The 27,804-nt window shown below is 42.4% G+C and overlaps 1 long non-coding RNA gene and 2 pseudogenes across 3 annotated transcripts in view; all 3 read left to right on the forward strand.

The window, feature by feature from the left end:
- Positions 1–27,804, forward strand: part of LOC309564720 — a 626,554-nt gene that overhangs the window by 103,657 nt on the left and 495,093 nt on the right. The window lies entirely within an intron of this gene.
- Positions 1–27,804, forward strand: part of LOC309562546 — a 33,081-nt pseudogene that overhangs the window by 4,962 nt on the left and 315 nt on the right. Inside the window, exons 2-3 of the transcript in view lie at positions 24,658–24,824; positions 25,713–25,763. The product of the transcript in view is annotated as an uncharacterized misc_RNA (transcript). The remainder of the gene's footprint in view (positions 1–24,657; positions 24,825–25,712; positions 25,764–27,804) is intronic.
- On the forward strand, positions 570–20,474 carry LOC309563328 (annotated as a pseudogene). Its single transcript has 4 exons — positions 570–574; positions 2,073–2,197; positions 6,477–6,569; positions 20,379–20,474. The product of its transcript is annotated as an uncharacterized misc_RNA (transcript).

Below are 27,804 nucleotides of genomic sequence, written 5' to 3' on the forward strand. Positions count from 1 at the left end.
TATCTGCGGCGGGTGGTCTGCAAGTGGTTAATAAAGGTTTTTTTCTCTCCCAGATCAGGTCTCTAGATAAGGAGATAATTTTTAATAATTTCAGGGTGATCCACAGCAAGGAACTAAGCAGATTTTTATGTGGCACTGCATGAACAGAGGTGTTGGGGATGTGGGGGTGGAGGAACAAGGAATCACTTTTCTAAGACAGGCAATACACGAAGCAAATTTTTTTCCTGCAACCATGGGTTGCTTGATTTCCCTATCAGCACAGACAGTGTTGATGGGGGAATCTCTTCTGCCAGGCCACGGTCTTCTACTGGCGGGGGGGAGGCAAAGCAGTCCCCACCGGGAGAAGGCAGTGATTATTGCTAGCGACTATACTACCCACTATCGAAAATCGCAGGTAAAATCCAGCATGCGGTTATACCCAAGTTGATCAATCGATCAACTTGGTACATTCAGCCTGCCCATATATGGTTTAAATTTGATCCATGTATGGCCTGCCTATGCTCCAACTATTGGGGTCTATAATAAGAAGACTTTCTAGGCAAAGTAGTTAGATTACATTTGTCATGAAGATGAAGTACAAAGGTTGCCAATGCTGGCCTTCTTCTGAAAATGCTGATTGTTTGACTGTGTTTGGTCGTCTTTTGCTGACCATGCACTAAATAGTAAATGTTAATAGAGTGTAAACAATAAAAATACTGGATGAATGATTTTGTGTCTGTATGCCCCATGTTGGCATTGTGTCTACAGTGGCATTTGCAGTGGCAGAGCAGAGTAGGACTGGCTAAAAAGAGATTACTTTGAAGCAGTTGGTCAGCTTTAACATATATTGCAATATGTGTGAACTAAATATCCCTATTTTTTATTGCAAAGTTTGCTTGTAAGGGTACAGCAGTGTGCAGAGGGTTCATCCAGTATTTTTAGTGTTAACATGTGGTCATACCCTGGTAGTTTATTTACCTGGTAGTTTATATGCATATACAAGCTATTGGGATCTGAGCACAGATACAGTATATCTTGTTTTAGAGTGTAAACAAAGGGCACCTAATGGTTTGATAGTGTACTGAACAATCAAGACCCCTTAATGTAATTATGTTTAATTTTGAGTAATATCGCACATGTCTTAATATGACTGCCCTCACATAAGTCACGTGCTGCAATATAAATATTACTGCTACTACATTTTTTCAATTTGAACTCTCACACATAATCCTTATTAAAACTCATCAATCAGTGAATAAAACAATTAAAAAGTTTAAATCATAGTAGAGGGTAAGGAAATAAATAGCAAAGAGCTTAGTAAAGAACAAACAAATTAGTAAATGCTAAGCATGTTAATAGTAAATCTGTAATAAAGAAAGAAATAATAAACTTATGCGCTATATTGAGGTAAGCGATCAGGCGGATGTTCAAAGAATAAACGTATGCGCTATATTATTATTATTAATATATTTTTTAGATGTTCAGACTCAGTTGGTGGACATTTTAAGCACGTTCCAGCAGATTATTGCTTTGTTTTTGAGTTTGTTTGTGGTCACTTTGCCTATGATCAACATCTACATTGTTATGTGTTTTTTTATATTATAATTGTTTGATTTGCACACTATTTTGCCTTGCATGATCAGCCACTTGTGATTGCACCAGTTCACTCACCTGTCCTACTTCTGATTGGATGACTATTTGAATACATTTTATACATCTGTTTATTCACCATCACCACTATTATTTTCATCGCTTCTATCTTTGCACATTTTTTGTTCCACATCTTCACTTACACATTCATAGTTATTGAACACCAGATCCTTGTGATCCTAAGACACGTTTATACATTAGACATTGGAGTTAGAAAGAGTGGTCCCCCTCATTGAGAGTTGAGCGCTGATTCGTTCTATCTTTTATTAATAGTAAATCTGTCATTACCAACCAGTGGAGGCATGTGTTCCAATTTCACCTACTCCTACAGTATATATATATATATATATATATATATATATATATATATATATATATATTTATATAAAGGTGCCGTCCTACACTATACAACCAACTAAAAAATCTCTGAACTTTCCAAGAAGGAAACCAAACTTAGAAACAGTTATTTCTGGAATCAAAGGGAAATGTGTTGCCCAGAAGATCCAATGCCAAGATCCATGCAACTCTTGCCAAAACGTAGTAGTCTGCAAAGATCTGTGCCAAGATTGTAAGTGTTGTGGTTATAGACTAAAGTAAATCGTTTTTTTTTATGTAAATAAATATAGAAAGGTTGTATGCACTTCCTCCACTGTAAAAGTCTTCCTTTCTTATAATTTCCTGCTAACAATTTTTGGGTAGGCACATATGTCAGTTATAAGTGTTCAGATTCAGAGAGTAGTGGTTAATGATTCTTACTCTGAATGATCTAGGGTTGTTAGTGGTGTACCCCAAGGTAGAGTGTTGGAAACCTTACTTTTTAATATATTATAAATTATATAGGGTTTGGGATTAAAAGTGCCATTTCAGTCTGTGCAGATGGCACCAAGCTATGCAGTGGAATAACTTCCTTACAGGATGTCTCCAACTTACAAGCCAAACTCAATGCTTTAATGTTGATAAATGTAAAATGATGCACTTGGGGGCTAAGAATATGCATGCATCATACATACTAGGGGGAGTAGAACTATGGGAATTCATAGCAGAGAAGGATCTGGGTGTTCTGGTAGATTATAAGCTTAATAATAGCATGCAATGCCAAGCTGCGGTTTCCAAAGCGTACAAAGTCCTTTGTTGTCTTAACAGAGGCATGGACTCCAGAGAGAGATATCATTTTTCCCCTGTACAAATCATTAGTAAGACCTCATCTGGAATATGCAGTTCAGTTTTGGACACCAGTTCTCAAAAAGGATATCGGGGAACTGGAAAAAGCGCAGGGAAAGGCAACCAAACTGATAAGAGGCATGGAGGAGCCCAGCTATGAGGAAAGATTAGAGAAACAATACATACATACATAAGGGAAAACAATAAATACATAAGTGGTCCATAAAGTGAACTTGATGTTGAGTTATTCACTTTAAGGTCATCACAGAGGACAAGGAGGCACTCTTTACGTCTAGAGGAAAAGGGATTTGTCTCCAAATACGGAAAGGTTTTTTTACAGTAAGAGCTGTGAAAATGTGGAATAGACTCCCTTCAGTGGGGGTTCTAGCCAGCTCAGTAGATTGTTTTAAACAAAAAAAAAAAAATTGCTCCAGTTCAGTTTTGGGCACCAGTTCATAAAAAGGATATCAGGGAACTGGAGAAAGTGCAGAGAAGGGCAACCAAACTGATAAGAGGCATGGAGGAGCTCAGCTATGAGGAAAGATTAGCTGAACTGAATTAATTCTTTCTTGAGAAGAGGAGATTAAGGGGGGGATATGATAAACAGGTATAAATACATAAGGGGGCCATTTAGTGAACTCGGTGTTGAGTTATTCACAGAAGACAAGGGGCACTCTTTACATTTGGAGAAGAGATTTATTCTCCAAATACAGAAAGGCTTCTTCACAGTAAGAGCTGTGAAAATGTGGAATAGACTCCCTCAAGAGCTGGTTCTGGCCAGCTCAGTAGATAGTTTAACAAAGGACTGGATTCTTTCCTAGATACACATAATATAACTTGATACTTATATTTATAGGTAAAGTTGATCCAGGGATAATCGGATTGCCTCTTGGGGGATCAGGAAATAATGTTTTCCCCTGATGGAGAAAATTCGATCATGCTTTATTGGTATTTTTCTTCCTCTGGATTAACTGTGGATAAAGGATCGTACATATAGTAATGTATGTATGTATATATGTATGTATGTATGTATATATATATATATATATATATTTTTTTTTTCACTTTTCTATTGGTGAACTAGATGAACTTGTGCCTTTTTTCAGCCAGACTAACTATGTAACTACTGTATGTATCGATACCTGTAGTTTCATTTTAGCAGGACTTTTAAAAAAAAACAAAAAACGAAATCTGGGTTTACTTTTATTTTAATTACACAAATAAGCTGGGCCAAACAAACAATTTCTATTACTAATTGATGCGGCTGCTGTCAGCATTGTATAAACTATATGTAATATCAACTACATACAGTTTACAGCGTTGTGTTCTTGCAGCAGTACTGGGAACTTCCATCTGCTGCCAAGACAAAATCGATCACGGCTGAGCGCATTCACAGAAAGCCTTCTATTTTTTTTATCAATGAATAAAAAGTTTCCTATAAATAGCTGAATTGAAGTTCCCAACACCTTCTGCTCCCTTTCCACCTCAACCAATCACAGAAAGCATTGTATTTCCAAAAAAAAAAAAAAAGGTTTCCTGTGAATATTTATTTATTTCAGGTTCTTATATAGCGCTGTCAATTTACGCAGTGCTTTACATATACATTGCACATTTACATCAGTCCCTGCCCTCAAGGAGCTTACAATCTAAGGTCCCTAACTCACATTCATACATACATAATAGGGCCATTTTTTTTTTTTTATACAGGATCCAATTAACCTACCAGCATGTCTTTGGAGTGTGGGAGGAAACTGGAGTACCCGGAGGAAACCCATGCAGGCACAGGGAGAACATGCAAACTCCAGGCAGGTAGTGTCGTGGTTGGGATTCAAACCAGTGACCCTCTTGCTGCTAGGTGAAAGTGCTAACCACTATGTAACGGACCGTTTCAGCAGACAAGGGGTTAAAATCTGTTTAGGCGATATGCCCCTTTCTGAGAGACAGGCACAGCTACTTGCAGGACACCAAACTCCCGAACTGGATACAAAATAGCACTCCAACCTGGAACCTCACGAATAGCTGCTAGCAGACGAACAGGAAAAGCATACATCAGCTTACACTCCTAGCAATCAGTCTCCAACAGCATACAGTGAATCCCCCCAAGAATGAGACAAAGCTCAGAGTTGAGGGTAAAACAGGAACAACATCAACATTTATTGGAAGAACACAGCACACTTTTATACAGAAATTGGAACATCCTTCCCCCAACAACCGCTTTCCCATTGGTCAATTGCACAGTACCTGCAGTTCCCATTCAGGTCCTCTTTTAGCCATGCAAATGAGGAATTGAAAATGAGTCAACAGGGATTGGTCAGATAGCTTTGACCAATGCAAGGAGACAGAAGCCCCAGGGGGCAATCAATGTACACAATAGTCAGACACAGAACAATGGTTCCCTAACGAGCCCTCAATACACATTACTCTGAGTGTCAATACATCCCTTAGCAGACAACAGGTGAGGTCATTAGCACACCTGACAATAGATGAATGGAGAGCCACCTCAGACAGCCCGTCTCCTCAGAACTTCCTGTAATGACCATATTAGGAGTTGACTTCCTGTTCAGAGACCTCATGGCAAATGGGAACAAAAATCTTCATATTACAAGGGAGACATTTTTCCTGAATATGACTGTCCCATTTGTAGTAGTCCAAACCATATTTTCAGTGTTCAACACCCTCCTGGTCACCCTGCATTCACCAAATCCATACGAATTAGAACCAGGGGCTGTTTGTTCGGTAGATAGAATCTACCGAACGGCTGTGCAGAAAGGGAGAAATAAATCCTTCTGCACCGTAAAATTAACCCTTTAGCTGCCGGTCCATAATCCAAAGGCAGCAGGTGGGCAACCAGGCTCCTCCAATGCAATATGGCGAGGTTGGTCTCGTCACACACTACACCACTGTGAATAGCTGAGAAGCACTCAGACTGACTCATTTCTGTTCCGGCAGCAGACAGAAAGGTCCTGCCGGTCCATAATCCAAAGGCAGCAGGTGGGCAACCAGGCTCCTCCAATGCAATATGGCGAGGTTGGTCTCGTCACACACTACACCACTGTGAATAGCTGAGAAGCACTCAGACTGACTCATTTCTGTTCCGGCAGCAGACAGAAAGGTCCTGTACCGCCACCAGAACCCAGCGCTAAATATGTAGCTGATGATCCATACAGCTGATACAGCACTGACAGAAGCCACATCAATTAGTATAGGAAACAGTTTGTTTGGGCCAGCTTTGCCCAAACAAGCTATTTATGGTAAAAGTAAATCTGGAGTTAAGCTTTGAGCAAAATGTTTTCTCTCCAGGAAAAAACAGCCATAAATTATATTTTGTATGTTCGGTTATATGTCTTACAATATTATAACATGTAAAAATGAGTTGGAAGAGGAATTAGATTGCAGAGGTCTGATATGAAATAAACCCATGACCTGATGTGCAGAATATCTGACTGAAGTCTACTATATGTCTCAACCCTGGGAAAGTAAGGTCAGGTTTTCTGATTTCACCTACTGCAGGCTCCTTCCTGTCCCTAAAAGCAAAAAAGTTAGACACACAAGACAATCCTGTCATGGGGGTTGCAGTACCACTCAGAAGAACATGATGCATTCTAGTTGTAGTAGATGAACAAATCCAGGGTAAACATACATTTTGCAGATTTAACTATGGTTGCATTAATGTGTCAATTTTTCAGTTGTCTGGTATTATTCTTTAATATATGCTTGTTTTTCCTCATCATGTAAGCCTCACCATCATCATCATGGCAGCGTCTATGTTCGCCAATAAGGTAAGAGGAGCAATAGATTATTGTTTTGAGTATTTAGGATAATGAATGAAGAGTGTGTACTTTAAAATAAGACAACCCTCCCATCATTGAGAAAGGTGACTCTTCACAGATCACAAACAGTGCACTTTTTGAGTTCTTTCTTTTACAGGTGGCTTATCAATGCACTTTTTTATGATAATAGGAAAAATCTGCACAGGATTAAGCACTGCTGATTATACTGTCAATCACTTGTCCCCTCCCCCCCTTACCTGGCCGGCCGGGCTGCATACTCGGATAAGGGTCTGGTATGGGTTTGAGGGGGGGGGGGGGTTGGGCACGCCATTTTCTTCTTTATTTTAATTTTTTTTTTGATAGCTGGGTCTGGAAAATTGCAACTGCGTGTCAATTTAAGTGTGGTTTGACTGTTTTTTTTTTTTTTTTTTTCAGAAAAGTCATTTTTGCTGCAGCATATTCTATACATGCTACAGATGCGCCACTTGACAGGATTTTTTCATTTTTACTGTTTCACTTTAAGCATCATTAAAATTACTGCTCTTTAAAAAACAACCATTTTTTTTTTTTAAATGTTAGCATTGATACATGTCCCCCAAGGCCCCCATACCTTTTTGATGGCAAATAATTTGCATACAAGCATTCAAAATGGGGACTTAAGATTTCTCATGTTCAGCTCCGATATAGTTCAATGGAGTTTGCGGTTTTCAGTGCATCTCTAGATAGCGAATCACGGTGGTCACTGGAAGTTTCTCCCCCTGCAAAAAATAACTGTGCCTCTCCCTCTTTCTCTGGGCTGTCAAGATTAAGCGTTAGATAGCAGTACAGTTTGTTAAAATATTTATATACTTTTTTTTTTAAACTTTTTTGTCCATTGTTGTCAATTTCTCATCTTAAATTCAGTGCAAAGTATTTATTAAAACAGGCCATGTAATAGGTTCCTAATAGGGTTGAGCGGACACCTAGATGTCCGTGTTCGACGGGTTCGGCCGAACTTTAAAAAAAAGTCCGGGTCCGTGTCCCGGACTTTTACCGAACTTTTCCCGGACACCGAACCCCATTGAAGTCAATGGGGACCCGAACTTTAAGGCACTAAAATGGCTCTAAAACACCAAAGGAAAGGGCTAGAGTGCTGCAAATGGCAGCAAAACGTAATTAAGAGCATGGCAAGTGCTCTGCAAACAAATGTGGATAGGGAAATAACTTAAAACAACAAAAAAAAACAGAAAAATAAAACAATGTTCTTCTTCATCTCTGAAGGACGAGGCCCATATGGAGTAGGAGGGAGGTTGAGGTGGTGGTGGATGTGGCGGTGACATAGGCGTGCGCACAGGGTGTGCTGGGTGTGCCTGGGCACACCCTAATCACCTAGGGCACATAGCATTGCCAGTGAGGAGATGGGAAAGATCTCCCTGGGACCTGCTCTGCTCTATTTCTCCTTGCCTACAGGTACATGGCCCCGATACATTACTCTCCCTGCTGGCAAACACATGCATGTGTATTTCAACTTTGGGGTGCACACCTTAATGCAATAGGCTGCGCACACCTATGGGCGGTGTAGGTGGAAGCGGCGGTGGAGGAGGACCAGGGCCGGATTAACAGCATCATGGGCTTGGTGCTGAGGATTTTGAAGGGCCTTAGGGCCGTGCCTTGCCATGCACCCAGAGGAGGAAGGGTGCAGCCATGCATGCCTAATTCAACATGGGATGCTGTCTCTGAAGCCCATAAACACATCCATGCATCGCCAACTGTCCCTCCTTGTCCGGCCTTCACGCTGTGTGGGGAGGTTCTGAGGGTGCTGCCTGGGGAAGCGAGCATAGAAGCCAGACTTCTGTGTTTACAAGTGACAGAAGAGCGGTAACAGTGAATATGGCCAACCCGGGGCCTATATAAAAGGTAGGGGCCTGGAGCTGCAGCTCCAATAGCCCCTACATTAATCTGGCCCTGAGGAGGAGGACGAGGTAGCCAACACTGCTTCTTTTCACAAATTTTAAATGAGGGTACACCCCAAAAGAGTGAGAAAGAGCAAAAATGGAACAATGGGTGGGTAAGGTCGGTATCCATTGCTATTCTGCATAAGGTACGGAAAAGTCCCGTGGGATCCATGCCTGGTTCATTTTAATGAACGTGAGCTTGTCCACATTGTCTCTGGACAGGCGGCTGCGCTTGTCTGTTATAACGCCCCCAGCCGTGCTAAATACCCGTTCAGATAATACACTGGCTGCAGGGCACGCCAGCACCTCCAAGGCGTAAAGGGCAAGCTCAGGCCATGTGCCCAATTTGGAGACCCAGAAGTTGAAGGGGGCAGACCCGTCATTCACTACATGTAGGCGTGTGCACACATACTGCTCCACCATGTTGGTAAAATGCTGCCTCCTGCTAAGACGTTCCATCTGAGCTGCTGGTGCTGCTGTTTGTTGTGGCGTGCTGACAAAGCTTTTCCACATTTCGGCCATGCTAACCCTGCCTTCTGAGGTGCTGGCGGTGCCCTGGTTGCGTTGGCGACCTCCTCCTCCTCCTCCTCTGCCTTGTGCTTCCACTGTGGCCCCGCTGTCAGATGGGAATGCCAGCAGCATGGCGTCTACCAGCGTGCGCTTGTACTCGCGCATCTTGCGATCGCGCTCCAGTGAGTGAATTAAGGACGGTACGTTGTCCTTGTAACGGGGATCCAGCAGCGTGGCCACCCAGTAATCAGCACAAGTTAGAATGTGGGCAACTCGGCGGTCGTTGTGGAGACACTGCAGCATGTAATCGCTCATGTGTGCCAGGCTGCCCAGAGGCAACGAAAGGCTGTCCTCTGTGGGAGGTGTATGGTCCGTGTCCTCTGTATCCCCCCAGCCACGCACCAGTGATGGCCATGAGCTGGCCTGGGTGCCACCCTGCTGTGAACATGGTTCCATCTCCTCCTCCAGCTCCTCCTCCTCCTCATCCTCCTCATCCTCCAGAACTGTGCCCCTGCTGGACAATTGCGTCCCTGGCGTTTGCGTGTGCAGGAACCCACCCTCGGAGCCCCTTGCGAATGACTGCCCTGAAAGCCTTGGAAATGTTACCTCTTCATCCTCCTCCTCCTCCTCATCCTGTGCCACATCCTCTTCCATCATCGCCCGAATTGTTTTTTCAAGGAGGCATAGAAGTGAGATAGTTAAGCTGAGAACGGCGTCATTGCCACTGGCCATGTTGGTGGAGTACTCAAAACAGCGCAACAAGGCACACAGGTCTCGCATGGAGGCCCAGTTATTGGTGGTGAAGTGGTGCTGTTCCGCAGAGCGACTCACGCGTGCGTGCTGCAGCTGAAACTCCACTATGGCCTGCTGCTGCTCGCACAGTCTTTCCAGCATGTGCAAGGTGGAGTTCCACCTTGTGGGCACGTCACATATGAGGCGGTGAGCGGGAAGGCCGAAGTTACGCTGCAGCGCTGCCAGGCGAGCAGCAGCAGGGTGAGAACGCCGAAAGTGCGCACAAACGGCCCGCACTTTCTGCAGCAGCTCTGACATATCGGGGTAGTTTTTAAGGAACCTCTGCACCACCAAATTCAGCACATGCGCCAGGCAAGGGATGTGCGTCAAACCGGCTAGGCCCAGAGCTGCTATGAGATTTCGCCCGTTATCGCACACCACCAGGCCGGGCTTGAGGCTCGCTGGCAGCAACCACTCATTTGTCTGCTGTTCCATGCTCCTCCACAACTCCTGCGCGGTGTGTGGTTTGTCCCCCAAACAGGCAAGTTGTAAAACTGCCTGCTGTCGTTTACCCCTGGCCGTGCTGAAGTTGGTGGTGAAGGTGTTACGCTGTCCGGATGAGGAGGCGGTAGAGGATGAGGAAGCGGAGTAGGAGGAGTTAGGAACAGGAGGCAAACTGAAGCGCCCTGCAATCCTCGGTGGTGGAAGGACATGCGCCAAATTGCTATCCGCCTCAGGCCCATCCGCCACTGCATTTACCCAGTGTGCCGTTAGGGAGATATAACGCCCCTGACCGTGCTTACTGGTCCACGTATCCGTAGTTAGGTGGACCTTGGCACAGATGGCGTTGCGCAGTGCACACCTGATTTTTTCCCCCACTTGGTTGTGCAGGGAAGGGATGGCTTGCCTGGAAAAGTAGTGGCGGCTGGGCACGACGTACTGTGGGACAGCCACCGACATAAGGTTTTTAAAACTGTGCGTCTCCACCAGACGGAATGACAGCATTTCAAAGGCCAATAATTTTGAAATGCTGGCATTCAGGGCCAGGGATCGCGGGTGGGTAGGGGGGTACTTCCTCTTCCTCTCAAGTGTTTGGGAGATGGAAAGCTGAACGCTTCCACGGGACATTGTGGAGATGGTTGTTGGTGACCCAGGTGGTGGTGTTGCTGACAGATCGTCTGTTTGCGGGGTGGCAGGTGCCGGTATCACTACAGATGTGGCTGGAGCGGCCGAGACTGCAGCAGAAGAGGAAGCAGGATGAGCCAGAGACGTTTCTTGGTTTTGAAGGTGTGTACTCCACTGCAGCTCGTGCTTTGCACTTAGATGCCTGATCATGCAGGTTGTGCTCAGGTTGAGAAGGTTCATGCCTCGCTTCAAGCTCTGATTGCACAGGGTGCAAACCACTCGTGTCCTGTCATCAGCACATTTTCTAAAGAACTTCCACGCTAGAGAACTCCTTTGAGCTGACTTTGGTGCGCTCGTTCCCTTGCTGCGTTGGGCAGTAGCGGGCGTAGTGTCTAGGGCACGGCCGCTCCGCTTCTGCACCCTGCTCCCTCTTCTGCTGTGCTGGTGGCTCTGTGCGACCACCGCCTCTTCCTCCAAACTACTCAGTTCACCTGCATGACGTTCATTCCATGTGGGGTCGAGGACCTCATCGTCCTCCACATCATCTTCCACCCAGTCTTCACCCCTGCCCTCCTTGTCGGTCTCCACAATGCTGAACGCCGCAGCAGTTGGCACCTGCGTTTCGTCATCATCGGAGACGTGCTGCGATGATCCTTGCATGTACTCATCTTGAGAAATAAGTGGTTGGGCATCGCTGCACTCAATCTCTTCCACTTCTGGGGCAGGGCTAGGTGGATGGCCCTGGGAAACCCTGCTGACAGAGTCCTCAAAAAGAATAAGAGACTGCTGTATGGCTTGGGGCTCAGACTGCTGGCCTGATTTGCAAGGGGGTGAGGTGAAAGACGGTTGGACATTGGCTGCAGGTGCCAACTCTGACCTTTCTGCAGTAGACTGGGTGGGAGACAATGTGAAGGAACTGGAGGCACTGTCAGCAGCAAACCAATCTACTATCGCCTCAACTTGTTCTGGCCTCATCACTTCTAGGGGCGTTTGATGCCCTACCAAATACTGATGCAGGTTCTGTCGCCTACTCACACTTGAGGAAGGTGTTTCACTTGTGCGTGTAGCTGGCACAGATCGACCATGTCCTCTCCTTGCAACAGGAGCTCTACCAGCAGCACCACGACCCAGGCCACGGCCCTTATTTGACGGTCTCCTCATATTTCTGTAATTTAAGATCTTGCCCTAGAAAGGTTTTTATTGAATAGCGGAATAGAAAATATGATCCAAAAAAAGTGTATGTATATCACACGTACACAACCACACTAGGCCCCAATTACTATTGTTTGTACCCCTAAAAGGCTAGATGAGGAGTAGGGGGAGTATGGAACAGGCAGCACCCTCAAACCTTCAGAAGTATGAGATGAACCCCAACAACTTGGAAAGGTGGATCTCTCTCACACGTACCGACACAGACTATCCCGCAATTCAATTGATCCTCAAAGGTTTTTATTGAATAGCGGAATAGGAAATATGATCAAAAAAAGTGTATGTATCTCGCACGTACACAACCACACTAGGCCCCAATTACTATTGTTTGTACCCCTAAAAGGCTAGATGAGGAGTAGGGGGGGTATGGAACAGGCAGCACCCTCAAACCTTCAGAAGTATGAGATGAACCCCAACAACTTGGAAAGGTGGATCTCTCTCACACGTACCGACACAGACTATCCCGCAATTCAATTGATCCTCAAAGGTTTTTATTGAATAGCGGAATAGGAAATATGATCAAAAAAAGTGTATGTATCTCGCACGTACACAACCACACTAGGCCCCAATTACTATTGTTTGTACCCCTAAAAGGCTAGATGAGGAGTAGGGGGGGTATGGAACAGGCAGCACCCTCAAACCTTCAGAAGTATGAGATGAACCCCAACAACTTGGAAAGGTGGATCTCTCTCACACGTACCGACACAGACTATCCCGCAATTCAATTGATCCTCAAAGGTTTTTATTGAATAGCGGAATAGGAAATATGATCAAAAAAAGTGTATGTATCTCGCACGTACACAACCACACTAGGCCCCAATTACTATTGTTTGTACCCCTAAAAGGCTAGGAGTAGGGGGAGTATGGAACAGGCAGCACCCTCAAACCTTCAGAAGTATGAGATGAACCCCAACAACTTGGAAAGGTGGATCTCTCTCACACGTACCAACACAGACTATCCCCCAATTTAACTGATCCCCAAAGGTTTTTGATTAAATAGCGGAATAGAAAATATGATCCCAAAAAAGTGTATGTATATCACACGTACACAACCACACTAGGCCCCAATTACTATTGTTTGTACCCCTAAAAGGCTAGGAGTAGGGGGAGTATGGAACAGGCAGCACCCTCAAACCTTCAGAAGTATGAGATGAACCCCAACAACTTGGAAAGGTGGATCTCTCTCACACGTACCAACACAGACTATCCCCCAATTTAACTGATCCCCAAAGGTTTTTGATTAAATAGCGGAATAGAAAATATGATCCCAAAAAAGTGTATGTATATCACACGTACACAACCACACTAGGCCCCAATTACTATTGTTTGTACCCCTAAAAGGCTAGGAGTAGGGGGAGTATGGAACAGGCAGCACCCTCAAACCTTCAGAAGTATGAGATGAACCTCAACAACTTGGAAAGGTGGATCTCTCTCACACGTACCAACACAGACTATCCCCCAATTTAACTGATCCCCAAAGGTTTTTGATTAAATAGCGGAATAGAAAATATGATCCCAAAAAAGTGTATGTATATCACACGTACACAACCACACTAGGCCCCAATTACTATTGTTTGTACCCCTAAAAGGCTAGGAGTAGGGGGAGTATGGAACAGGCAGCACCCTCAAACCTTCAGAAGTATGAGATGAACCCCAACAACTTGGAAAGGTGGATCTCTCTCACACGTACCAACACAGACTATCCCCCAATTTAACTGATCCCCAAAGGTTTTTGATTAAATAGCGGAATAGAAAATATGATCCCAAAAAAGTGTATGTATATCACACGTACACAACCACACTAGGCCCCAATTACTATTGTTTGTACCCCTAAAAGGCTAGGAGTAGGGGGAGTATGGAACAGGCAGCACCCTCAAACCTTCAGAAGTATGAGATGAACCTCAACAACTTGGAAAGGTGGATCTCTCTCACACGTACCAACACAGACTATCCCCCAATTTAACTGATCCCCAAAGGTTTTTGATTAAATAGCGGAATAGAAAATATGATCCCAAAAAAGTGTATGTATATCACACGTACACAACCACACTAGGCCCCAATTACTATTGTTTGTACCCCTAAAAGGCTAGGAGTAGGGGGAGTATGGAACAGGCAGCACCCTCAAACCTTCAGAAGTATGAGATGAACCCCAACAACTTGGAAAGGTGGATCTCTCTCACACGTACCAACACAGACTATCCCCCAATTTAACTGATCCCCAAAGGTTTTTGATTAAATAGCGGAATAGAAAATATGATCCCAAAAAAGTGTATGTATATCACACGTACACAACCACACTAGGCCCCAATTACTATTGTTTGTACCCCTAAAAGGCTAGGAGTAGGGGGAGTATGGAACAGGCAGCACCCTCAAACCTTCAGAAGTATGAGATGAACCTCAACAACTTGGAAAGGTGGATCTCTCTCACACGTACCAACACAGACTATCCCCCAATTTAACTGATCCCCAAAGGTTTTTGATTAAATAGCGGAATAGAAAATATGATCCCAAAAAAGTGTATGTATATCACACGTACACAACCACACTAGGCCCCAATTACTATTGTTTGTACCCCTAAAAGGCTAGGAGTAGGGGGAGTATGGAACAGGCAGCACCCTCAAACCTTCAGAAGTATGAGATGAACCCCAACAACTTGGAAAGGTGGATCTCTCTCACACGTACCAACACAGACTATCCCCCAATTTAACTGATCCCCAAAGGTTTTTGATTAAATAGCGGAATAGAAAATATGATCCCAAAAAAGTGTATGTATATCACACGTACACAACCACACTAGGCCCCAATTACTATTGTTTGTACCCCTAAAAGGCTAGGAGTAGGGGGAGTATGGAACAGGCAGCACCCTCAAACCTTCAGAAGTATGAGATGAACCTCAACAACTTGGAAAGGTGGATCTCTCTCACACGTACCAACACAGACTATCCCCCAATTTAACTGATCCCCAAAGGTTTTTGATTAAATAGCGGAATAGAAAATATGATCCCAAAAAAGTGTATGTATATCACACGTACACAACCACACTAGGCCCCAATTACTATTGTTTGTACCCCTAAAAGGCTAGGAGTAGGGGGAGTATGGAACAGGCAGCACCCTCAAACCTTCAGAAGTATGAGATGAACCCCAACAACTTGGAAAGGTGGATCTCTCTCACACGTACCAACACAGACTATCCCCCAATTTAACTGATCCCCAAAGGTTTTTGATTAAATAGCGGAATAGAAAATATGATCCCAAAAAAGTGTATGTATATCACACGTACACAACCACACTAGGCCCCAATTACTATTGTTTGTACCCCTAAAAGGCTAGGAGTAGGGGGAGTATGGAACAGGCAGCACCCTCAAACCTTCAGAAGTATGAGATGAACCCCAACAACTTGGAAAGGTGGATCTCTCTCACACGTACCAACACAGACTATCCCCCAATTTAACTGATCCCCAAAGGTTTTTGATTAAATAGCGGAATAGAAAATATGATCCCAAAAAAGTGTATGTATATCACACGTACACAACCACACTAGGCCCCAATTACTATTGTTTGTACCCCTAAAAGGCTAGGAGTAGGGGGAGTATGGAACAGGCAGCACCCTCAAACCTTCAGAAGTATGAGATGAACCCCAACAACTTGGAAAGGTGGATCTCTCTCACACGTACCAACACAGACTATCCCCCAATTTAACTGATCCCCAAAGGTTTTTGATTAAATAGCGGAATAGAAAATATGATCCCAAAAAAGTGTATGTATATCACACGTACACAACCACACTAGGCCCCAATTACTATTGTTTGTACCCCTAAAAGGCTAGGAGTAGGGGGAGTATGGAACAGGCAGCACCCTCAAACCTTCAGAAGTATGAGATGAACCCCAACAACTTGGAAAGGTGGATCTCTCTCACACGTACCAACACAGACTATCCCCCAATTTAACTGATCCCCAAAGGTTTTTGATTAAATAGCGGAATAGAAAATATGATCCCAAAAAAGTGTATGTATATCACACGTACACAACCACACTAGGCCCCAATTACTATTGTTTGTACCCCTAAAAGGCTAGGAGTAGGGGGAGTATGGAACAGGCAGCACCCTCAAACCTTCAGAAGTATGAGATGAACCCCAACAACTTGGAAAGGTGGATCTCTCTCACACGTACCAACACAGACTATCCCCCAATTTAACTGATCCCCAAAGGTTTTTGATTAAATAGCGGAATAGAAAATATGATCCCAAAAAAGTGTATGTATATCACACGTACACAACCACACTAGGCCCCAATTACTATTGTTTGTACCCCTAAAAGGCTAGGAGTAGGGGGAGTATGGAACAGGCAGCACCCTCAAACCTTCAGAAGTATGAGATGAACCCCAACAACTTGGAAAGGTGGATCTCTCTCACACGTACCAACACAGACTATCCCCCAATTTAACTGATCCCCAAAGGTTTTTGATTAAATAGCGGAATAGAAAATATGATCCCAAAAAAGTGTATGTATATCACACGTACACAACCACACTAGGCCCCAATTACTATTGTTTGTACCCCTAAAAGGCTAGGAGTAGGGGGAGTATGGAACAGGCAGCACCCTCAAACCTTCAGAAGTATGAGATGAACCCCAACAACTTGGAAAGGTGGATCTCTCTCACACGTACCAACACAGACTATCCCCCAATTTAACTGATCCCCAAAGGTTTTTGATTAAATAGCGGAATAGAAAATATGATCCCAAAAAAGTGTATGTATATCACACGTACACAACCACACTAGGCCCCAATTACTATTGTTTGTACCCCTAAAAGGCTAGGAGTAGGGGGAGTATGGAACAGGCAGCACCCTCAAACCTTCAGAAGTATGAGATGAACCTCAACAACTTGGAAAGGTGGATCTCTCTCACACGTACCAACACAGACTATCCCCCAATTTAACTGATCCCCAAAGGTTTTTGATTAAATAGCGGAATAGAAAATATGATCCCAAAAAAGTGTATGTATATCACACGTACACAACCACACTAGGCCCCAATTACTATTGTTTGTACCCCTAAAAGGCTAGGAGTAGGGGGAGTATGGAACAGGCAGCACCCTCAAACCTTCAGAAGTATGAGATGAACCCCAACAACTTGGAAAGGTGGATCTCTCTCACACGTACCAACACAGACTATCCCCCAATTTAACTGATCCCCAAAGGTTTTTGATTAAATAGCGGAATAGAAAATATGATCCCAAAAAAGTGTATGTATATCACACGTACACAACCACACTAGGCCCCAATTACTATTGTTTGTACCCCTAAAAGGCTAGGAGTAGGGGGAGTATGGAACAGGCAGCACCCTCAAACCTTCAGAAGTATGAGATGAACCTCAACAACTTGGAAAGGTGGATCTCTCTCACACGTACCAACACAGACTATCCCCCAATTTAACTGATCCCCAAAGGTTTTTGATTAAATAGCGGAATAGAAAATATGATCCCAAAAAAGTGTATGTATATCACACGTACACAACCACACTAGGCCCCAATTACTATTGTTTGTACCCCTAAAAGGCTAGGAGTAGGGGGAGTATGGAACAGGCAGCACCCTCAAACCTTCAGAAGTATGAGATGAACCCCAACAACTTGGAAAGGTGGATCTCTCTCACACGTACCAACACAGACTATCCCCCAATTTAACTGATCCCCAAAGGTTTTTGATTAAATAGCGGAATAGAAAATATGATCCCAAAAAAGTGTATGTATATCACACGTACACAACCACACTAGGCCCCAATTACTATTGTTTGTACCCCTAAAAGGCTAGGAGTAGGGGGAGTATGGAACAGGCAGCACCCTCAAACCTTCAGAAGTATGAGATGAACCCCAACAACTTGGAAAGGTGGATCTCTCTCACACGTACCAACACAGACTATCCCCCAATTTAACTGATCCCCAAAGGTTTTTGATTAAATAGCGGAATAGAAAATATGATCCCAAAAAAGTGTATGTATATCACACGTACACAACCACACTAGGCCCCAATTACTATTGTTTGTACCCCTAAAAGGCTAGGAGTAGGGGGAGTATGGAACAGGCAGCACCCTCAAACCTTCAGAAGTATGAGATGAACCCCAACAACTTGGAAAGGTGGATCTCTCTCACACGTACCAACACAGACTATCCCCCAATTTAACTGATCCCCAAAGGTTTTTGATTAAATAGCGGAATAGAAAATATGATCCCAAAAAAGTGTATGTATATCACACGTACACAACCACACTAGGCCCCAATTACTATTGTTTGTACCCCTAAAAGGCTAGGAGTAGGGGGAGTATGGAACAGGCAGCACCCTCAAACCTTCAGAAGTATGAGATGAACCCCAACAACTTGGAAAGGTGGATCTCTCTCACACGTACCAACACAGACTATCCCCCAATTTAACTGATCCCCAAAGGTTTTTGATTAAATAGCGGAATAGAAAATATGATCCCAAAAAAGTGTATGTATATCACACGTACACAACCACACTAGGCCCCAATTACTATTGTTTGTACCCCTAAAAGGCTAGATGAGGAGTAGGGGGAGTATGGAACAGGCAGCACCCTCAAACCTTCAGTATGAGATTGTGTTCACTGTACCCCACAAAGATTGAGTTCACTGCACCCCACAATGATTGTGTTCACTGCACCCCACAAAGATTGTGTTCACTGCACCTCACAAAGATTGTGTTCACTGTACCCCCCAAAGATTGTGTTCACTGCCCCCCACAAAGATTCTGTTCACTGTACCCCACAAAGATTGTGTTCACTGCACCCCAAAAAGATTGTGTTCACTGCACCCCAAAAAGGATGTTGTTCACTGCACCCCAAAAAGGATGTTGTTCACTCCACCCCAAAAAGATTGTGTTCACTGCACCCCACAAAGATTGTGTTCACTGCACCCCAAAAAGATTGTGTTCACTGCACCCCAAAAATGATTTTGTTCACTGCACCCCAAAAAGGATTTTGTTCACTGCACCCCAAAAAGGATGTTGTTCACTCCACCCCAAAAAGATTGTGTTCACTGCACCCCAAAAAGATTGTGTTCACTGCACCCCACAAAGGATTTTGTTCACTGCACCCCAAAAAGATTGTGTTCACTGCACCCCAAAAAGGATGTTGTTCACTGCACCCCAAAAAGGATTTTGTTCACTGCACCCCAAAAAGATTGTGTTCACTGCACCCCACAAAGGATTTTGTTCACTGCACCCCACAAAGATTGTGTTCACTGCACACCAAAAAGGATTGTGTTCACTGCACCCCAAAAAGATTTTGTTCACTGCACCCCAAAAAGATTGTGTTCACTGCAGCCCAAAAAGATTGTGTTCACTGCAGCCCAAAAAGATTGTGTTCACTGCAGCCCAAAAAGATTGTGTTCACTGCAGCCCAAAAAGATTGTGTTCACTGCAGCTCACACACAGAAAAATGGATGTGGATCACTGACACCTGCCTATCTCCAATCCCACACCACACAGCAATATCGATTGTAGTTTGTAGAACACAGTTTCCCTAAAATTCAGCAGACTCTGTCCCTAACAGGATTGAGAAGAGATCGTAGATCAGGATTGAGTGCAGACCCCACCCCCCACACAGCAATATCGATTGTAGTTTGTAGAAGACACTGACCCTATATAATTCAGCAGACTCTATCCCTAAAATGCCTACAACTCGCCCTGCCTAAACACTCCGACCTGTCCCTCAATTCTATCCGGACACAAATGGTTTTTTCCTGCCTATCTTTCCCTAATCAGCAGCCAGCACGTTGATGTGTGCTCTGTCCCTGAATCTAAGCAGCATAATGACGCCGCTGCGGCTGCCTCGAACTTATAAAGACTTGGTCACATGCTTCAGACGGCCAATCACAGCTACTGAGACATTTGCAGGCATGGCTGGGATGGCTTAAGGCACACCAGTTAAACGATTGTTGATTGGCTGTTGAAAGCCCGCCATGAAAAGAGCGCCAAAGCATGCAAAACCCGGAAATAAAACGACCGAACACGGATTTTTACCCGAACATACAGTAAAGTGTCCGTGTCCGTGTTCGGGTACAAAAAATCCAATTATTCGGTACGAACACGAATAATACAGTCCGTGTTCGCTCAACACTAGTTCCTAATCAATGTAAAAATTATTCAGGTAGGCAAATTAGAGCTATTGTTAAGAGAACCAATATATACTAACGCTGCTAAATTCATTCTGAGCATTTAAACTTCAATGGCCTCTGGTCATTAAGGGGTTAGGATGTAATAAATGACTAATGAAAGTTTTTTTTTTTTTTTTGCAGATTCATGCAATCCATGCAACCCTTGTGTTGCCCCCCTGTTGTCCTGATCCGTGTAATCCTTGCCAGGGACAAGGACATTTCTGCAGTGAAAAATGAAGACATCATGTTTGTGCCTATTTTCTGAGCTACTCATTTACGTCTCTGCAAAATAAACTACACTCCTCTCATTATACGCTGTTAAATCCTGCTTTTTTTGTCTCTGGTTAAATAACCCTGCTCAATAAAAATCTATCAACTGATATGTTTTTGCATTTCGTCACTTGTTCTATACTTAACAAATTTTTGGTTGTATCAAACATACTAACTTACTATTAGGAGATTTAAAAATATTTTGAAATTTACAAAGGAGATATTTTCACATTTATTTACAGAATAATGACAACAGCAATATTGGGGGGATATTTACTAAAACTGGAGCACGCAGAAACTGATGCAGTTGTGCATAGTAACCATTCAGCTTCTAACTCGCTTTGACAAGAAAACATGGAAGTCGATTAGATATTATGGAAAGCTGCACCAGATTCTGTGTGCACCAATTTTAATATATCTCCTCCATTGTGTTTTTATAAAGCATCACAATTTTTATTATGGTAACATGGTGATGTTTGAATATATTTTTAGGGCAGTAAAAGGTTTTCATTTGATATACCATGTCAAATTCATGACAAAAAAATGGCTTAAGCATAAAAAAGAAAAAAAAAAAGAAAAGCAGTTTTTCCAAAATGGCTTCCCTCAGAACCTGTTAACTTTGAGTTGATATTTACTATACATCTAGTCACCCAACATTTAACAATAAGCCTGTTCATAACCCTGTCCACAGTTAAAACATACAATTTAAAAATAAACTTTGGCCTATGGCAATAATTTATTGGCATTATTAATAACTAGTTAGTAACTGGCCAATCACAAGGATATCTGGGAAAGTGGATTTATACCTGAAGACAGTAGAGAGTTCTTTTTTTTTTCAAAACACCACGTGTTCATGATAAGTTGTGACCCTACAGGATATGGATTTCTTACATACTGTACATATCAAGCCAAAAATAAGCCCTACACAAAAAGAATCCTTTCAAACAAGGCCAAATGTATGTTGGCTACAGTGGAACCCACAAATGTTAGTTTAAAAATGTGGAAAACAAACACAACATGAAAAGACTGTAAGCGTCAAAGGGGGAGACATTATTTGGCATGTATCTTCAGACGCTTCCTCCCTAATCATAAAATGATAAGCCCACTTTTCTTCATGCTTTTGCACATTTCCAATTTCTGCCTGAACAGCTTAGCTGCAGGTGCTCAGTTTCAAGCAGTGGTCTTCACTGGCAGCTGCTGCTGTCAATCACAGGAGGTGAATTGGTATATCAGCTCGTACTGGCCAGTGAGAACATCCATTCCTAAGGGGACAATGCTGGCCCTGCTTGGGAGCCACTCAGGGCAGCATTGTATCACAGGAAATGCCAATGCCAGCCCTAGGCTGAAATAAGTAGCAAAAAAGACAACTGGTCGAAACAACTAAGAGTCTGCAGCAAGTGTAAGCCATTATTTCTTTGATTTAAATTTTAAGATACTCTTTAAGGTTTGGGTACTCTTTAAGGTCCCCCTTTTGTCCTTGGAATAATCTAAAACCGCATAGAAATAAATAAATTTTGATTAAATTTGTAAAAACCATAGCAATAGACAGCAGGTCGAAACAACATGCACCAATAACATGGGCTACTGCCCCCCACTGATATTCCTCACCCACTATATTTTTGCACAAGTTATTTCAGCATATCAGTGTTAATTTAGTTGGCTAAAATATTTTTGTCTATTAAATTAACACTAATATTTAGCTAAATGGGAGCATGCGCACTGTGGTGGCAACAATCTGCAGCCTCTATGTTGCCACTAGAGATGTCGCGAACATAAAATTTTATGTCCGCGAACGGGCGAAGCGGGCGAAGGGTCGCCAGGGTGCAGGGTCGCCAGGTACTTTCCATTAAGAAAATATTTATAATAAAAAATGCCAGCACATATAGTTACCACATGTATTTAGGTAGGTTTCTCCACAATGCTATAAATATTTTTAAGGTTCAGAATCACTTTAGGTATGGGTTTCAGACCACTTGTAACTGAAGGTAATTCTCCTAATAAATTAGTTAAATATTACATGTATTACATTGTGCTACTGTATATTAAAGTGATTGTAAAGTCTCATTTAAAAATGCTGCTCTTTGCAGTTGGTTTTTCACAAAGCAGCCTGGATCCTCCTCTTTTCGAGTCCCACTTTGGCTCTCCTGGCCCCTCCCTCCTGTTGAGTACCCCCACAGCAAGCAGCTTGCTATGGGGGGACCCGAGTTGAGTCACAGCTCCCTGTGTCCATTCAGACACAGAGCCGTGACCCGGCCCCGCCTTCTCTCTCCTGATTGGCTGACTGACTTTGAATAACAGTAGTGGGAGCCAATGGAGCTGCACTGCTGTCTTAGCCAATGAGGTGGGAGTCCTGGGCAGCTGAGACACTCCTGCAACATCGCTGGAAATAGAGGGGCTCAGTTAAGTATTAGGGGGGGTTGCTGCACCTAGAGGGTTTATCTTAATGCATAGAATGCATTAAGATAATAAAACCTTCTGCTTTTACAATTTAAGGGTATTACTATAGTATATGTATACTGTATACTATGTTAAGTGTATTACTATACAGGGCTTACTTACTAGGTCATGTGATCATGATTCTCATTCCCACAGCACAGATCAGATTGCGGTGAAGCCAAACCCAAAGCAGGTCACATGTCATGTGACATTGCATTATCTTTTTCTTGCCGGGGCTTCCAGGGCATTCAGAATGAAGTGCAGTGTCAGTCTGGCATGTGTTCGCCTATCTAGCCTGATTAGTCTGCTCTGAATGGCATGGCAGGGGAGGGATTGTGATAGCTAAAGCAACATCTCAGGACATGTAACCGCCTGTGGCTTAGATCCACCCACTCCCAGGCCATTCTGCTGTAAAAAAAATAGAAAGAGATCACGTGACCAAAGACAGAAAATGAAAAAGGGCAGAAACAACTTTATTTTTAAAGTATTTTATGGCTGTTGGTGTGCCCTGCCTATGCAAGAATGGCAGATAACTTGAGTTTAGTAACACTAACCCAGGACTCCCCTTCCACATCCAGTCACAGTCAGGGTTGCAGAGATCCAACCCCCAAGACAAGCCTCAGCAGCATAGGGATACCACAGATACAAAGTGGATACTGGCCTTCACAAGCTGCGCTCACAGAGTTAAGTACTTCTAGCTTTGTCCCCATACTTTACAGAGAACATCTTACATACTTTTCCATACATTTGCTGCTCAAATAGAAAATGCATGTAATTAAGTGTAGAGGGCAGTAATATATGGTGGAACAGAAATTAAAACATTGCAATATCATGGTATCAAGCTTTTAGAGGTTTTTACAGGTGTTTATACATATTTTTGTTACACTATTGAAATGCAAATAATTAATAAAGGTTTTAATAATGACAGAAGATATACAAGGCATCATTCTTTTCCCATGCAGCAAAAGTAGTTTTCTTTTTATGTTTTCTATGACTGAATTTTTATGTGGCTCTGTATGAATAGATGTGGTTGGGAGGGGGCAGGAACAATAACTTTTCGAACTCAGTTGAAAATGCATATTTAAGCCCACGCTATTGGGGTCTGTAATCAGCTTTATCAGCCAAGTTGTTAGATTACACTTGTCATAAAGATGAGATACAAGAGTTGCCATGGCTGGCCTCCTTCTAAAAATGCTGATTGTTTGACTGTGTCTCGATGTGTCAGACTGACCATGCACTCAATTGTAAAGAAATTACAACTAATAATGTACTTCTAAATAATCAAGACCCCTAAAGGCAAACATATTAAGCTTTTGAGTAATATCGCACATGTCTTAATATGAGAAACACGCTGCAATATAAAAATGACTACTACAATAATTTTTTAACTTGCCAGCTCACACATAATCCCAATTAAAACTATGCATCAGTATATAAAACAATTAAAAAGGAATTAAAAAGAAAAAAAAAAACAATTCAAAAGTTTAAATCATAGATTGTAAATGTAAGTGTACTTAACTAGCAAAGTGCTGAATAAAGACCAAACAAATTAGTAAATGATAAGCATGTGGACAGTGTTTCAACACCCTGTAAATCTGTTATGACCAACCAGTGAAAGAATGTGTTCCAATTCCACCTCCACTTACAGTATATATAAAAAGGTGCCATCCTAGATTATTCAAACAACCAAAAAATCTCTTCTGAATAATCCAAGAAGGAAACCAAATTTAAAAGCAGATATGTCTGGAATCAAAGGGAAATGTGTTACCCAGAAGATCCAATGCCAAGATCCATGCAACCCTTGCCAAAATGTAGTAGTCTGCAAAGATCCATGCAACCCTTGCCAAAACGTAGTAGTCTGCAAAGATCCATGCCAAGACCGTAAGTGTTGTGTTTATAAATTACATATTTTTTGTACATAAATGCAGAGAGGTTGTATGAACTCTCTTCACTGTAAAATTCTTACTTTCTTATAATTTCCTGCTAAAAAAGTTTGGGTAGGCATGTGTGTCGGTTATAAATTATTGTATCAATAACTGTAGTTTCATTTTAGCTGCACCTGTATTCTTTTTAAAACCTGAATCTGGTTTTATTTTTATTTTAATTACAGAAATAAGCTGGGTCAAACAAACTAATTCTATTACTAATTGATGTGGCTGCTGTCAGAGTATAAGCTGTATTTAGAATCAGGGGCATACAGTATACAGAGTTGTGTTCCTGCAGCGGTACTGGGAACTCTGTTGGCCCAAACAAGCTATTTAAAGTAAAATAAACCTGGAGTTAACTTTTGGGCAAAATGTTTTATCTCCAAGAAAAAACAGCCTTAGATTATATTTTGTATGTTTGATTACATGCCTTACAATATCATAACATATAAAAATGAGTTGGAAAAGGAATTAGATTGCAGAGGTCTGATATGAAATAAACATATGACCTGATGTGCAGAATATCTGGCTGAAGTCTACTATATGTCTCAACCCTGGGAAAGTATGGCCAGGTTTTCTGTTTTCACCTACTGCATGCTCCTTCCTGTCCCTAAGAGCAAAAAAAAAAAATAGATGCCCAGGGCAATTCTGTTATGGTGGTTGCAGTACCACTGAGAAGAACACGATGAACTCCAGTTGCAGTAGATGAATAAATCCAGGGTAAACAACAATTATGCAGATTTAACTATGGCTGCAATATTTGGCTGATATCATTAAATGGTATAAGGTTAAGTTCATCGGTTGTCTGGTATTCTTCTTTAATATATGCTTGTATCTCTTGTAGCATGTAAACCTCACCATCATCACCATGGCACCGTTTATGTCCGCCAACAAGGTAAGAGGAGCAATGGATTATTGTTTTGAGTATTTAGGATAATGGATGAAGAGTGTGTACTTTAAAATAAGCCAAACCTCCCATCACTAAGAAAGGGGATTCTTCACCAATCACAAACAGTGTATATTTTGAGTTGTTTCTTTTACAGGTGGCTTATCAATGCACTTATGATTTTACTGGATAATGGGAAAAACCTGCACAGAATTAAGCACTGCTGATTATATTGGTTGTTTTTGTCCAACAGAACACCCAAAGTGACAACTATTTCCTTTCCCTCTTACTTGTGCTTAAAAAAGTATTTTATCCTTCCAACACCTACATGAACTGCTTACCATTCCACCTGAAAGCAGAAATGAAAAGTCATACACATTCTCCACATGTATGTAGCAATGCTGCAACCTTTTCCTACCAGTAGCAACACCGTGGGTAAAATAGTGGAGTTTTATATCACCACAGCTCTGACTTATCAGTGCAACATGGAGTGAAACATGATTGCAAATTGATTAAAAATTGCCACGAGGAGTGTAATATGCATTGTTTTGCAAACCTCTGTAAATGATATGTATTTGCTAATCACATATATGTTGCTTATGCACTCTTCATCTACAGTCTGTAGATAAAGATCCTCAGCTATCCTTACCATGAAAATTATGTTACTCTATATTGCAGCTGTGAACTAGGAGTGCACATCTCTGCCCGCTGCTAATTCTGGGGCTTACCAGCCACAGGTTTCCGATTAGGTGCTTGTTTGCACCCAGTTTGGCTCTCTGAAGAGCAGATCGTGGTGGGTAGCTAGGAGATGTTTTATTACCTTCTCACTGCCTGTTTTAACCCCTAAAAACCCACACCAGCTGTGTGCATTAATGACAACCCCATTCGGGTATATAATTTTTCCTGGTGTAAAGGATTGCGGCTTCGGCATCTGATCACCTGCCCTAACAGCTTAAGGGGGATCGATTAGGAGGCAGTAAAAATGCAGCTCAAATAAAAATACAAAAAACCTAGCGCTTCTAAAAAAGTATGCAAGATACAGCAGCTAGCACAAATTACTGGTAGGTAATATTGATTAATGAAAACTAAAATGCAGCCCTGGTCCGGAGATAAATTCACCCACCTCAATGTGCCAATGGAAACAGTGTAAGTCGCCATCCACCACCACTACAAATAGAACACACTGCCTCTTACTGCATCATAGATATCATTGCTGTCCCAATGATCAGAAGTGCATTCGGTGATTTTAAGAGGATCACACAGCCTCGGATGATCACACAACCTCAAAAGCCCAGTATGCAGTGTATCTGATAAGTGGATCGATGTCCGGGTAAACATATGAAATCTGAGACAAACTCGAACCTGTGTGAGATGGGGTGTCTCATGACATTTATTTCAGCGCTGCATTTTAGTTTTCAAAAATGCAGCTCAGCCACATGTTTTTACCACCTCCCAAATGCAAATTTAAACAAGGCTTAAATGATCAGGAACCAATTAGTAAGGTTTTTCCATCATGTGATCATTATGCCAGTCATGGTGGTCACTGGAAGTTTCAAACTTCCTCATCCTGCAGAAGGTACTGTGCTTATCTCTGTCTCTGTTTCTCTGGGCAGTCAAGATAAGGTATTAGATAGCATTAAACTTTGTAAAAAAAAAAAAAAAAAAAAAAAAAAATATATATATATATATATATATATATATATATATATACATACAGTGTGTGGTGGCTGGTTTTGTTCACCGTCTTAACCATATCAAGCACCTGGATGAAGAGCTTACACGTTCTCATCTTTTGCACAATCTCCGATCCTGTCGAATCATTGGATGGACTTTAATGTATTCATAGTAGTTGTATACTAGCGCTGCTCGTATGTGCATTATTTCTTTTAAACTACCCAGAGTTTGAGCTAGCTGTTGGTATCCTATAGGGGGCACAGATATTTTTCTTTGTTTATGTACATACATTTAAACCATTTAATTAAAAACTGCTATGGAAAATAATGTTATTTTTTTAAACATTTTTATCAATTGTTGTTGATTTGTCATCTTA

Source organism: Pelophylax lessonae (assembly GCF_965119305.1).
Source record: "Pelophylax lessonae genome assembly, chromosome: 9".
In the NCBI taxonomy this organism is placed as follows: domain Eukaryota; kingdom Metazoa; phylum Chordata; class Amphibia; order Anura; family Ranidae; genus Pelophylax; species Pelophylax lessonae.